Source organism: Saccoglossus kowalevskii, chromosome 4 (assembly GCF_978046115.1).
Source record: "Saccoglossus kowalevskii chromosome 4, keSacKowa6.1, whole genome shotgun sequence".
Classification (NCBI taxonomy): Eukaryota; Metazoa; Hemichordata; class Enteropneusta; family Harrimaniidae; genus Saccoglossus; species Saccoglossus kowalevskii.
In genome coordinates, this window is record NC_140644.1 from 743,052 (window position 1) to 757,848 (window position 14,797).

Sequence of the window (14,797 nt, forward strand, 5' to 3'; positions counted from 1 at the left end):
TATACAAAAGTTTGCAAAGTTATCTGAAGATGAAAACATGATGTGAAGCAATATGAATCAAAACTGGTCGACCAATTTGATACCAAGGTTGAAATTAATGAAGCAAATCAATCAGCAAAGTTACTTCAAGTTACTAAAAAGGATGATCTTAATAAACTTGATAAGAAACTTGAAGCAGCTTCACTAGCATTTGAAATTAAATACACTGAAGTGAATTTGTTGGATTCTGCTGAATCATATTTTGAAATTTTATTTGGCACATACAAGGAATACAAATGCACACTATGTGCATCACATCTCCATGTTGTATATAAAATCAAGCCAGGTATCACTTGTCACATGCAAACTGTCCATGGTAAGTTCAGCACAAAAGATCTGAAACAAAACACAAGATGCATTACTAATCTCAATATTTAATATCAAAAATCTGTCATAATAATAAATTATTATTTACACTTGGTAAAACTATTCCAGAGTCAGCCTAAATTGTCAAATTTGTAATGACACTATTTTCTATGAAGTCTTTGACTGTAAAGAATGGGGCATGTGGAGGGGGCCTGGCACATTTTCTTTGAAAATCATTTGTTATTAAACTAATCTCAATATTTAATATAAAAAATCTTTCATAATAATAAATTATTATTATTTACACTTGGTAAAACTATTCTAAAGTCAGCCTAAATTGTCAAATTTGTAATGACACTATTTTCTAGATATTAATTCCTCAACTTCAAACACATCAATGTGTGTCACGATTACTGGAGAAATGGGGCAAGTGGAGGGGGCGTGGCACATTTTTTTTGAAAATCATTTGTTATTAACTATATTTAGTATATTCTCACTTTAATATTACATAATTTATTATGAATAATATGTCAGAAAATAATATTGAGAGAAACGAATGAAATGCATTGGTATCAAACACAGATACATGGATAATGTTCATTTTATCCCTATACCCATAGTATTTCAATAGTGTATATATTATCTCAATAGTGTATATATGGTATGCAAATTAATGACAAAATACATTATGACACTTTATTCACTACTCCTATGAGGGACATAACGTGTATATGGTCGATCTACATATCGTTGTAAAGCTCTCGAAATCCACAACAAAATTACGTTTTGCATATTCACGACCAGCATTTTTGCAACAAAAAAGGCGCCAACAATTGAAGAAATCGAACGTTATTTTCTAAAAATTGCTTTTTTTCGTGTAAAACGTATAAAAAAGGACTTACCGAACGTAACATTGTGAGCCGCCATGTTGAAAATCCATAGGAGGCACTCTCGCGGTAATTTTAACATAACAGTGAGAGGAGTAGGCCAAAAACCACCAAAAATGCAGTAATTTCACATAATCAATTATAGTCTATAACTATTTATTGAAATGGTTAAAACGATCCGGGTAAACAACTTCAAATACATAAAAAAAATGAGAATTCCAGTATCAAGTTGGGAATGAGGCTGGTGGGTCAATTGAGGTCATAGAATGCTGATAGCGTGTATGCTAGTTTTTCTTTCAATTTGAAATTGCGCCCTCATGCGGAGATAAAGTGTATATTGGATGGTACAAAACGCATTGAACTCTGGGATATCACATTTACTGCGTCTTGCAACAAATAAATAGATAAACAATATTCATCATGATATTATCAAAACTCAGACTGAGTCGCGGAAATTATACTGCAGTGACCTCACAGTGAAATTGGCGGCATTAATTGATCTCGTTTGCAGAGAGAAACTAACTGTAAATAAACTACAAATATACAGAAACATGTCATCTACTGACCTTGAGATTATGAATGTCCATTATAAGAGCAAAGTTCGTTAAATGGTAACAGTTACAGACTGTGTGAGTGAGATTAGTACTTTGAATTACGCAACCCTCACTACTCCATTGCTCGGACAGCGTGCTATCAAAATATAATATTAATTATATCAATTTATAAAACAAAACACGAATTGTATTATTTAATTTCGGCTCACCCTATTTAACTATCAATGACGTATTATTTAACATGAATACTCCATTATCGACAAACGATTCCGAATATATCTTGTTCTGTTACTGACGACATACTCCATCATAAAATTAAAAAAAAAAATCAAGCTCATGAAAAATATTGGTGATGTTAAAATGAATAAAAAAAATAAAGTTAAATTTGAACAAAACAAAAAATATCTCAAATGATTTATCATATACAGTGTGCAAAGTAAATATCGTTACATGCAAGATCATGAAAATCAAAACCAGTTCAGCGTCTATGGCTGTTATTACACGGCGGAGACATAAACTCCTCTCCGCAATTGTTTCTCAAATACGTGATTGTGTTTCCATAGACCCTAGAATATCTCACTAACAAACCTAAGATAATAGAAAACAATGTGAGTGAAGTTAGATGCGTGTGCTAACTTTCCCTCTTTGGCCAGGGGCGTCGATCCATTCTGAAAAGTGAGGGGGACACTTTTGTGTCCGTGTAAACGGCCAATGTCCGCGCTTGCGCGAACAGGGGGGGGGGGTGTCTGAGAAGGGGGACCGCCCTATGCTCCGACATCTCTATGTTCCGACACCACTATGTTCCGACACACAGTATACTTTGGTCAAACTTAATCTGACTAGCCGTGCGTGACCTTTTACTACCTTGATATAATCAGGATGTCCTGTGGGTTAATACTGGAAACCCAACTGTAGTGTAGTCCGGCCATGATGCTCGAAAGTCCGTGAAGGCGGGATCTTGCATAATGTTATCGGATAATTATCAGAGAATTATCAAACAATGTTGCACATTGTATCATTCTAATACTTCGACAATTATTTGACAATATCCGTGTCTGTTGGATGTGGCTCCAGCCTTAAATCCTCCGATTGCCTAACTATCGAAGTTTTAGATCGATAATTATCGGAGAATTATTTTACCTTTTTTATGAAAGTTGTACTTCGATATTCATCAGTCGCGGAATTGCAAGGTTGCCGTTTACATCCGGTAGCACCTTTCCAAGTTTATCTACATATTAATTAAAATCATTTATTTATTTATTATGCGAGAGATGAATAGGCACTGCATTTAGCATTCCGTAGTGTTTGCATAAGTTTTTGAGATTGCCAAAAAATACAAAGGTTTCACACTATCTCTTTCCATTTCTGTATTGTGTGTTTTCAGCTAAAATTCCTTGTTTACCTCCACACGTTATACGTTTTCCTATCAATCTAAGACATTGATAGGTCTCAGAGAATTAAACCACCACCCAGCTGTAGACCCTGTCTAATATCAATCTAAAACATCGAGAATTATCAGATATTTATCCGATAATTTAAATGTACAATAGGCCGGCTTCCTCTAATGCGAGGATATTGCACAAGTTTATACTACCTGCACATTTGATGCATAATTCATCGTTCAAGATTAAGGTCCATATTAGACAGATTTCCTTAAGGAATTCAGAAACCCTATTCTATTCTATTCTTCGTTGTTCCATTGCATTGTTCTGATATTCCTCTTTATTCTGAAAATATTCCCATATGTTACACTCATAAATTACAGTTGGTATAATAAACAATTTAAATACTTATCCTTATATCTGCCAAAACATGTATATCCCGTATTTATACTTTACATTATTTCTTTGTCAATATCCTTTGTGTTCTGTAGATGTATTTGAAACTGCCTATTCGCTACATTGTGCAGTCGTCGATTTTGTATTTTACGTTTGTGTAAATTACCCAAACTTCTTTGCTACATATGTTACTTATGTAAATCTTAGGCCAGGCAACGTCTCGCCATCTATTTGAATTCAATTTTTATCTATATGTAATTTCTTGGCAGTGAATAGCGTTCTCTTAAATAAATAAATAAATAAATAAATAAATAAATAAATAAATAAATAAATAAATAAATAAACAAACAAACAAACAAACAAACAAACAAACAAACAAATAAATAAATAAATAAATAAATAAATAAATAAATAAATAAATAAATAAATATTTAAATAAATAAAATATTGAGAAAGAATAAAAAGACTTATTTTCAAATAAATGAATATGTCATGACTAATTCATTTTATCATAGACAGGATTTGCCCAGAAAATGTCATTTGGTGATTTTGAATAACGTATATTAAAGTTAATGAATTCATAATGTCAATAAGTAATGGATTATACGATGTAATATCCAACGTAATACTTGTACGCTACACCAATATAGCTTTAATTTGATATATAACATGATGGTGTCTGTCTGAGGTATTCCTATTTAATATGTGACAGGCTATTGCGTAATTATATCTTTGTATAAGGTTGATCCCATAAAATTCCCGTTTATTTGACGCCGTGTGTAAAAACTTTTAAAGCTAACATATTTACCCTGATTTTCGGGGGTAAAACGGCTCAGATTCTACAGCAAAAAATGACCAAATTAATTCCCATGTTTCTGTCTATTTTATGGCATGTAAATTTGACAGCCTTTTTTAATTTTAATTGTACAGTCAATATTCTGTAACTAGACTGATCGCCCTGAACAGAGAAAAAACATGTTGCTTTGTTCTACCATGGGGAGGGGTATTTATTCAATTTTGGCATCCGACCACTAGCGTACATATTTCCATTGAAAATATGGCACATTCTAGCCGGCTCAGAATTTATTGGATGATTGTCGAACATAAAAGTACTAAACAATGTAATTTAGGTCTCCCCGAGTACAAGTTGTAAGGGGCCCACATGAAGACTGTCATGTACATAGTTTATTGTTGATCTGAACGTTTAACAATAATTAAAAAAAAAAATATTTTGCGTCTGAAGCTTGATGGGATACATCGCGTCTGAGAATATTGCCGACGATGATCACAAAAACACCTCCATGAAAGCCTATGGTCAGAAGAGTGGCAAGTATTATAATCCGGCATAGTTATGTTTTAATGTAAAGAAATGTAACATTGTGTTACAAAAGGTGAGCGTAGAATAATATTTGAAGAAGAATAATGATATTTTTTCTTATAGTAAAGAGATAAAAACGCAGTGAAATGTCAAAAACGATTCTAAAATTTCGTAGGTGTCAGAACTTATTAGCATCTCAACATAGGGTTGTCGGAATATAGTAATGTCGGAACATAGGGGTGTCGGAATATAGGAATGTCGGACTATAGATGTGTAACCCCGAGGAGGGATGTGCCCCCCTCAGAAGGTAGACATTTTTGAAAAATGCAACTGACCAAAATGAAGTCATTTGGTGCATACTTAGGGATCCTCATTCTTGATCATTAAGAATACAGTACATGTACACAGAACCAAATGCCTTACACAAACACAGGCTTTGATATAAGCCTATTATTGATATTTGGGTAAGTCTGAAAAGTGGAGGGGACAGTTGATATTGTGTCCCCCACCATTCAGAAAGTGGGGGGGGGGCGTGTCCCCCTTGTCCCCCCATGATCGACGCCCCTGTCTTTAGCTGAGATTCATTACGCCTCTAAACAAAACAAAACAAACGTAGGGAGAAGAGGCAGTGTCTTGAATGTCTGGAAATGTCGCCTGGCACAACAAATATTCAGAAAAAATTACAGCGAATGTCACGGTGATTTGAGATGTTTAGTTTGACGTCGCAATTTATTGATATAAACCGGGGAAACACATTGGTTATACAAATGGTACTTAAACATGAGTATGTATTTCGTAGCTGCCGAGATATAAATATGGTCACGCTTTCGAGTGTACGATGTCCCCTCCCATTTAGAACAGGAGGTATTTGCGTCGTTACAAAGTACACTGAACTAAATAAATTGCAGATCTTGATAATCGACGATAGAGGGCGCTATACACACACCCGTGTCGTTCATGTGGCGTAATTCGTGTCGGGCATATGGCTGTCAGAATCACATCCCCGGGAAATGTTGTGCAGTTACTGCATATCGAGCCTCTCACCATGCGACTCGTTTCGTGATTACCCCTTATTTATGATCAGTATCACCCGCAGAACTTGGTATATTCACCGTGGTTGCGAGTAACACAGGGTGACCTTGTACTGACACACCTACCTTGCATTCATATTCATGAACACACATCGTGGATTTTTTGTCCCGGTAACCTATAAGTGTAAAATAAAATAAAAAAATAATCAAGTATGAAAACGTAATTAAAGATAATTGTTGTCCCACGGATAAATAAATACTATTAATGCAAGATCTTTTGTGCACCAGTGCGGTGGCCGAGCGGTTAAGGCGTTGGACTTAAGTTCCAATGGACACTAGTCCTCGTGGGTTCGAATCCCACCCGCACTAGTAAATTTTTTCTTCCACAAGTTGAAACAGTTAATGATTTGGTACATTAGTTCACGGGTTAGTTTGTAGATGTTTCATGCTATTTATTTTGTTGCATGCTTTTTTGTTGACGGGGCAAACGCACCTGTGCCGCGCGTGCGCAACACGTTATAGCTAGAGGGCGTCCTAAATTTTGCGAAGTTAGCCACCCCAAAATACCAAATGTAGAGGGGAGGCAAGGGGGGGGGGTAGCTGGTACGGTTTTACGGGAAATAAAAAGGGCTTTTCACAATTTACGAAGAAAAAAAAGGCGTTTTTACAGTTTACAGTGTTAACAAATGGAACATTGAATAGTCCGAAGAGCTCTCCGACTCAAATTTTCCACCATTGCTGCGCCGTGTGAAGAGACGCATGCGCATATTACCCTCGTAATGCTCTTCATTCGGTTAGAGGGCCTTTTACGTCGTGACATTCAATTTTGTAGTGAATTGTGTCATCTAGTCGTTTTACAGTTTCTAAAATGTAATTTCCCTGGATTATTCTTTACGATTTTTTTTATTTGGATGTGAATTTTGTACGTACGAGAAAAATGACACATTTTTACAGTATACGAAAAAAATATTTGATTGATTACGTTGTACGTCTAGCCTGTGATTACAGAATTACGGAATTTATTTTTTCTATTTACGTTGTACGAACAAAAAAATATTGCAATTACGTTGAACGAAAATAACCCTTGCCCCCCCCCCCTCAAATGTAATGTGTGGCTAGGAAGATTTATGTGGTCGCATTCTCAACAAACAATGAAATGTTTATGTTTTTGACTGACGCTTTGTGAATAATCCTACAATTTGATCAAGCAAAGAAAATCTTGTGATTGTGTTTAGATCTTATCAACTTGTTGTCATTGAATATAAAGCACCTATTCTACAATATGAGTCAAGACTATTCCAAGTCTACCTACTTTTATGTAAGGGATATTTGGATCTACATGTAATTCCTTTATTTTATATGGAAGGGCGAACATTCAAAACTTCCTTTTCTAAAGAACTTGAGCGCTCAACTGGAAAAAGCTCAGTAAGGTGTGCGAATTTTTAGCTCGATTTAAATCCTAGTATCATGACATATGTTTTTAAAGTGCTTTTTGTTTTGTTTCATAGCCGGTATGATAACCAACAAGCGTTCGAATTGTTGACGTCATCATACGGTGTAAAACCTCCCGAACACGTTTTGCTAGCTCGATGCAGATAACTCCCTACTCAATGTAAACATACTCCCAACGAACGTGAGGCGATAGCCGAATAAACGAACCTTGGCTAGTGAAAATAGAGTACTCCTTGCTACATATTTAAAAAAACAACAACACATTATCCACCCGGGTGCTTATAGTACCAATTCTATATTCTTATTATGCGTTAATATTACCTCTTTGTGTTCAAATATAATGATGACTGGGTCAACCAAGCTCGTACTACCAGAGTCTTCTCCGAGAACAGCACCAGAAACAACGTCAGAATTAACGTAATTAAGTTTTTGAATCCTTAAAAATGAATAAAACAAAACGCATATGTTATAACGTAGTGACCCGTGGAAGACATTACATGCAAACACATAATACTATTACAAATGACCACTCACATTCATTACATGTAAGATACATCATGAATAATGCATTTATCATATTGTCAAAATACAAGATAGAATACATACCCTCGACTATCAACTGGCAGGTCTTCTGTGTCGTTCATGGTGTCGTTATAGAGAGAATATAGTTCACCGATAGTTGCAAATTTGGCAGCAAATATACTAACAAAACCATCTGATAAGAAAATAACCGATTAAGTATCTAAATGAGCTCGACACATCATTATAAAGTAGCCAGGTTTCCATGGTCTCTACGATCTACGTAGTTAACAATTTTAGTGGACTTTCTCAATTTTAATTGAGGCACTATAATATCGACTATTTCTGAATCATGTTATAGCGTACATTGGTCACACATTGAATAGTTGTCGTTTGATAAAAAATACGCAAATGCGCATGTGTTTTAAATTCCTAGTACGAACCAATATATGCTGTGTGTGTATGTTAGAAATGTTATTACATACCCCTTTTCATTATAAGTTGAAGACTGGATGCTGGTAAAGGAATAATAATTTCACTGCTGTCATTCAAGCTACCACGACTTACAATTTCATTCGAAGGATCCCACTTTTCTAGGGAACCCGGCGTTTCCATGACAACAACCACGAACACTGAAATTGTATACCATATAAGAAAGGCAGGGTATTCTTGCTATGCATGGTAATGTTTGAGACTACATTGATTCTATCAGTGTAGCTGATATAGCATATATTCTTGCTCGACAGGGGAAAATTTAGGTTGGATGTAGCTCACCTAAGTTTGATGACGTAATTTCAATTTTTTCTTGAATTGTTTCTTCTGTATTTCGTCGTCTTCGTCGTTTCATTAGCTGTGTTTGATTCTGTGCTATACCACGTGCTAAAAGCTCCGTACTAGCCACCATGGAAGTAGCACCAGATGCTACGATGTCCTGCAACAAATGGGAAATGAATTCATGAAAAAAAAAAGAGCATCATACGTATTTTTAGTAATAATAGTCAATATTTTAATTTTTATTTTTTCCAAATAAAACTTGCATACAGTATTTTGTTTATTTGTTGGTGTGTTTTTTTCAATACAAAAGTATAGCTGTGTATTAGTAATACTTTCACCATTTACACCATGATATTTGATTTTAATGAAAAATACACCAAAAAGTAAATAAGAGACTGTATGCAATTCTAAGATCAAATTGTTAAACGCGAGTAATCACCAATATACAATTAGTGTGGCAACAGGCAGAAGCGAATCAGTGGGGACAAGAATAGGAATGTGTATAAAAGTTGGTAGAAGGGTAGCAATAGGTAAAAGTGCAACACTGGGTAGAAGGGTAGCAATAGATAAAAGTGCAACACTGGGTAGAAGGGTAGCAATAGATAAAAGTGCAACACTGGGTAGAAGGGTAGCAATAGGTAAAAGTGCAACACTGGGTAGAAGGGTAGCAATAGATAAAAGTGCAACACTGGGTAGAAGGGTAGCAATAGATAACAGTGCAACACTGGGTAGAAGGGTAGCAATTGGTAAAAGTACAACACTGGGTAGAAGGGTAGCAATAGGGAAAAGTGCAACACTGGGTAGAAGGGTAGCAATAGGTAAAAGTGCAACACTGGGTAGAAGGGTAGCAATAGGTAAAAGTGCAACACTGGGTAGAAGGGTAGCAATAGGTAAAAGTGCAACACTGGGTAGAAGGGTAGCAATAGGTAAAAGTGAAACACTGGGTAGAAGGGTAGCAATAGGTAAAAGTGCAACACTGGGTAGAAGGGTAGCAATAGATAAAAGTGCAACACTGGGTAGAAGGGTAGCAATAGATAAAAGTGCAACACTGGGTAGAAGGGTAGCAATAGATAAAAGTGCAACACTGGGTAGAAGGGTAGCAATAGATAAAAGTGCAACACTGGGTAGAAAGGTAGCAATAGATACAAGTGCAACACTGGGTAGAAGGGTAGCAATTGGTAAAAGTGCAACACTGGGTAGAAGGGTAGCAATAGGTAAAAGTGAAACACTGGGTAGAAGGGTAGCAATAAATAAAAGTGCAACAGTGGGTAGAAGGGTAGCAATAGGTAAAAGTGAAACACTGGGTAGAAGGGTAGCAATAGGTAAAAGTGCAACACTGGGTAGAAGGGTAGAAATAGGTAAAAGTGAAACACTGGGTAGAAGGGTAGCAATAGGTAAAAGTGCAACACTGGGTAGAAGGGTAGCAATAGGTAAGAGTGCAACACTGGGTAGAAGGGTAGCAATTGGTAAAAGTACAACACTGGGTAGAAGGGTAGCAATAGGTAAAAGTGCAACACTGGGTAGAAGGGTAGCAATTGGTAAAAGTACAACACTGGGTAGAAGGGTAGCAATAGGTAAAAGTGCAACACCGGGCAGAAGGGTAGCAATAGATAAAAGTGCAACACTGGGTAGAAGGGTAGCAATAGGTAAAAGTGCAACACTGGGTAGAAGGGTAGCGATAGGTAAAAGTGCAACACTGGGTAGAAGGGTAGCAATAGATAAAAGTGCAACACTGGGTAGAAGGGTAGAAATAGGTAAAAGTGCAACACTGGGTAGAAGGGTAGCAATAGGTAAAAGTGCAACACTGGGTAGAAGGGTAGCAATAGATAAAAGTGCAACACTGGGTAGAAGGGTAGCAATAGATAAAAGTGCAACACTGGGTAGAAGGGTAGCAATAGATAAAAGTGCAACACTGGGTAGAAGGGTAGCAATAGGTAAAAGTGCAACACTGGGTAGAAGGGTAGCAATAGATAAAAGTGAAACACTGGGTAGAAGGGTAGCAATTGGTAAAAGTGCAACACTGGGTAGAAGGGTAGCAATTGGTAAAAGTACAACAATGGGTAGAAGGGTAGCAATAGGTAAAAGTGCAACACTGGGTAGAAGGGTAGCAATAGGTAAAAGTGCACCACTGGGTAGAAGGGTAGCAATAGGGAAAAGTGCAACACTGGGTAGAAGGGTAGCAATAGGGAAAAGTGCAACACTGGGTAGAAGGGTAGCAATTGGTAAAAGTACAACAATGGGTAGAAGGGTAGCAATAGGTAAAAGTGCAACACTGGGTAGAAGGGCAGCAATAGATAAAAGTGCAACACTGGGTAGAAGGGTAGCAATAGATAAAAGTGCAACACTGGGTAGAAGGGTAGCAATAGATAAAAGTGAAACACTGGGTAGAAGGGTAGCAATTGGTAAAAGTGCAACACTGGGTAGAAGGGTAGCAATTGGTAAAAGTACAACAATGGGTAGAAGGGTAGCAATAGGTAAAAGTGCAACACTGGGTAGAAGGGTAGCAATAGGTAAAAGTGCAACACTGGGTAGAAGGGTAGCAATAGGGAAAAGTGCAACACTGGGTAGAAGGGTAGCAATAGGGAAAAGTGCAACACTGGGTAGAAGGGTAGCAATTGGTAAAAGTACAACAATGGGTAGAAGGGTAGCAATAGGTAAAAGTGCAACACTGGGTAGAAGGGTAGCAATAGATGAAAGTGCAACACTGGGTAGAAGGGTAGCAATAGATAAAAGTGCAACACTGGGTAGAAGGGTAGCAATAGATAAAAGTGCAACACTGGGTAGAAGGGTAGCAATAGATAAAAGTGCAACACTGGATAGAAGGGTAGCAATTGGTAAAAGTACAACAATGGGTAGAAGGGTAGCAATAGGTAAAAGTGCAACACTGGGTAGAAGGGTAGCAATAGATAAAAGTGCAACACTGGGTAGAAGGGTAGAAATAGGTAAAAGTGCAACACTGGGTAGAAGGGTAGCAATAGATAACAGTGCAACACTGGGTAGAAGGGTAGCAATTGGTAAAAGTACAACAATGGGTAGAAGGGTAGCAATAGGTAAAAGTGCAACACTGGGTAGAAGGGTAGCAATAGATAAAAGTGCAACACTGTGTAGAAGGGTAGCAATAGGTAAAAGTGCAACACTGGGTAGAAGGGTAGCAATAGATAAAAGTGCAACACTGGGTAGAAGGGTAGCAATAGGGAAAAGTGCAACACTGGGTAGAAGGGTAGCAATAGGGAAAAGTGCAACACTGGGTAGAAGGGTAGCAATAGGTAAAAGTGCAACACTGGGTAGAAGGGTAGCAATAGATAAAAGTGCAACACTGGGTAGAAGGGTAGCAATAGATAAAAGTGCAACACTGGGTAGAAGGGTAGCAATTGGTAAAAGTACAACAATGGGTAGAAGGGTAGCAATAGGTAAAAGTGCAACACTGGGTAGAAGGGTAGCAATAGGTAAAAGTGCAACACTGGGTAGAAGGGTAGCAATAGGTAAAAGTGCAACACTGGGTAGAAGGGTAGCAATAGGGGAAAGTGCAACACTGGGTAGAAGGGTAGCAATTGGTAAAAGTACAACACTGGGTAGAAGGGTAGCAATAGGGAAAAGTGCAACACTGGGTAGAAGGGTAGCAATAGGTAAAAGTGCAACACTGGGTAGAAGGGTAGCAATAGGGAAAAGTGCAACACTGGGTAGAAGGGTAGCAATAGATAAAAGTGCAACACTGGGTAGAAGGGTAGCAATAGATAAAAGTGCAACACTGGGTAGAAAGGTAGGAATAGATAAAAGTGCAACACTGGGTAGAAAGGTAGCAATAGGTAAAAGTGCAAAACTGGGTAGAAGGGTAGCAATAGATAAAAGTGCAACACTGGGTAGAAGGGTAGCAATAGATAAAAGTGCAACACTGGGTAGAAGGATAGCAATTGGTAAAAGTACAACAATGGGTAGAAGGGTAGCAATAGGTAAAAGTGCAACACTGGGTAGAAGGGTAGCAATAGATAAAAGTGCAACACTGGGTAGAAGGGTAGCAATAGGGAAAAGTGCAACACTGGGTAGAAGGGTAGCAATAGGGAAAAGAGCAACACTGGGTAGAAGGGTAGCAATAGGTAAAAGTGCAACACTGGGTAGAAGGGTAGCAATAGATAAAAGTGCAACACTGGGTAGAAGGGTAGCAATTGGTAAAAGTACAACAATGGGTAGAAGGGTAGCAATAGGTAAAAGTGCAACACTGGGTAGAAGGGTAGCAATAGGTAAAAGTGCAACACTGGGTAGAAGGGTAGCAATAGGTAAAAGTGCAACACTGGGTAGAAGGGTAGCAATAGGGGAAAGTGCAACACTGGGTAGAAGGGTAGCAATTGGTAAAAGTACAACACTGGGTAGAAGGGTAGCAATAGGGAAAAGTGCAACACTGGGTAGAAGGGTAGCAATAGGTAAAAGTGCAACACTGGGTAGAAGGGTAGCAATAGGGAAAAGTGCAACCCTGGGTAGAAGGGTAGCAATAGATAAAAGTGCAACACTGGGTAGAAGGGTAGCAATAGATAAAAGTGCAACACTGGGTAGAAAGGTAGCAATAGGTAAAAGTGAAACACTGGGTAGAAGGGTAGCAATAGGGTAAAGTGCAACACTGGGTAGAAGGGTAGCAATAGGTAAAAGTGCAACACTGGGTAGAAGGGTAGCAATAGGTAAAAGTGCAACACTGGGTGGAAGGGTAGCAATAGATAAAAGTGCAACACTTGGTAGAAGGGTAGCAATAGGTAAGAGTGCAACACTGGGTAGAAGGGTAGCAATAGGTAAAAGTGCAACACTGGGTAGAAGGGTAGCAATAAGGAAAAGTGCAACACTGGGTAGAAGGGTAGCAATAGGGAAAAGTGCAACACTGGGTAGAAGGGTAGCAATAGATAAAAGTGCAACACTGGGTAGAAGGGTAGCAATTGGTAAAAGTACAACAATGGGTAGAAGGGTAGCAATAGGTAAAAGTGCAACACTGGGTAGAAGGGTAGCAATAGGTAAAAGTGCAACACTGGGTAGAAGGGTAGCAATAGGTAAAAGTGCAACACTGGGTAGAAGGGTAGCAATAGGGGAAAGTGCAACACTGGGTAGAAGGGTAGCAATTGGTAAAAGTACAACACTGGGTAGAAGGGTAGCAATAGGGAAAAGTGCAACACTGGGTAGAAGGGTAGCAATAGGTAAAAGTGCAACACTGGGTAGAAGGGTAGCAATAGGGAAAAGTGCAACACTGGGTAGAAGGGTAGCAATAGATAAAAGTGCAACACTGGGTAGAAGGGTAGCAATAGATAAAAGTGCAACACTGGGTAGAAAGGTAGCAATAGGTAAAAGTGCAACACTGGGTAGAAGGGTAGCAATAGGGTAAAGTGCAACACTGGGTAGAAGGGTAGCAATAGGTAAAAGTGCAACACTGGGTAGAAGGGTAGCAATAGGTAAAAGTGCAACACTGGGTGGAAGGGTAGCAATAGATAAAAGTGCAACACTGGGTAGAAGGGTAGCAATAGGTAAGAGTGCAACACTGGGTAGAAGGGTAGCAATAGGTAAAAGTGCAACACTGGGTAGAAGGGTAGCAATAGGGAAAAGTGCAACACTGGGTAGAAGGGTAGCAATAGGGAAAAGTGCAACACTGGGTAGAAGGGTAGCAATAGATAAAAGTGCAACACTGGGTAGAAGGGTAGCAATAGATAAAAGTGCAACACTGGGTAGAAGGGTAGCAATAGATAAAAGTGCAACACTGGGTAGAAAGGTAGCAATAGGTAAAAGTGCAACACTGGGTAGAAGGGTAGCAATAGGGTAAAGTGCAACACTGGGTAGAAGGGTAGCAATGGATAAAAGTGCAACACTGGGTAGAAGGGTAGCAATAGGTAAAAGTGCAACACTGGGTAGAAGGGTAGCAATAGGTAAAAGTGAAACACTGGGTAGAAGGGTAGCAATAGGTAAAAGTGTAACACTGGGTAGAAGGGTAGCAATAGGTAAGAGTGCAACACTGGGTAGAAGGGTAGCAATAGGTAAAAGTGCAACACTGGGTAGAAGGGTAGCAATAGGTAAAAGTGAAACACTGGGTAGAAGGGTAGCAATAGGTAAAAGTGCAACACTGGGTAGAAGGGTAGCAATAGATAAAAGTGCAACACTGGGTAGAAGGGTA

The 14,797-nt window shown here is 38.2% G+C and overlaps 1 long non-coding RNA gene and 1 other non-coding gene across 2 annotated transcripts; one reads left to right on the plus strand and one right to left on the minus strand.

Annotated features, from left to right (window-relative positions):
- Positions 1–211: 211 nt before the first annotated feature.
- LOC144344467 (uncharacterized) lies at positions 212–1,489 on the minus strand. Its single transcript, XR_013419181.2, has 2 exons — positions 1,248–1,489; positions 212–375 (listed from the first exon to the last, which is right to left on the minus strand). It is a non-coding gene; the product is annotated as an uncharacterized LOC144344467 (long non-coding RNA).
- A 4,710-nt stretch (positions 1,490–6,199) lies between these two features.
- TRNAL-UAA (transfer RNA leucine (anticodon UAA)) lies at positions 6,200–6,282 on the plus strand. Its single transcript has one exon. It is a non-coding gene; the product is annotated as a tRNA-Leu (tRNA).
- Positions 6,283–14,797: the final 8,515 nt, after the last annotated feature.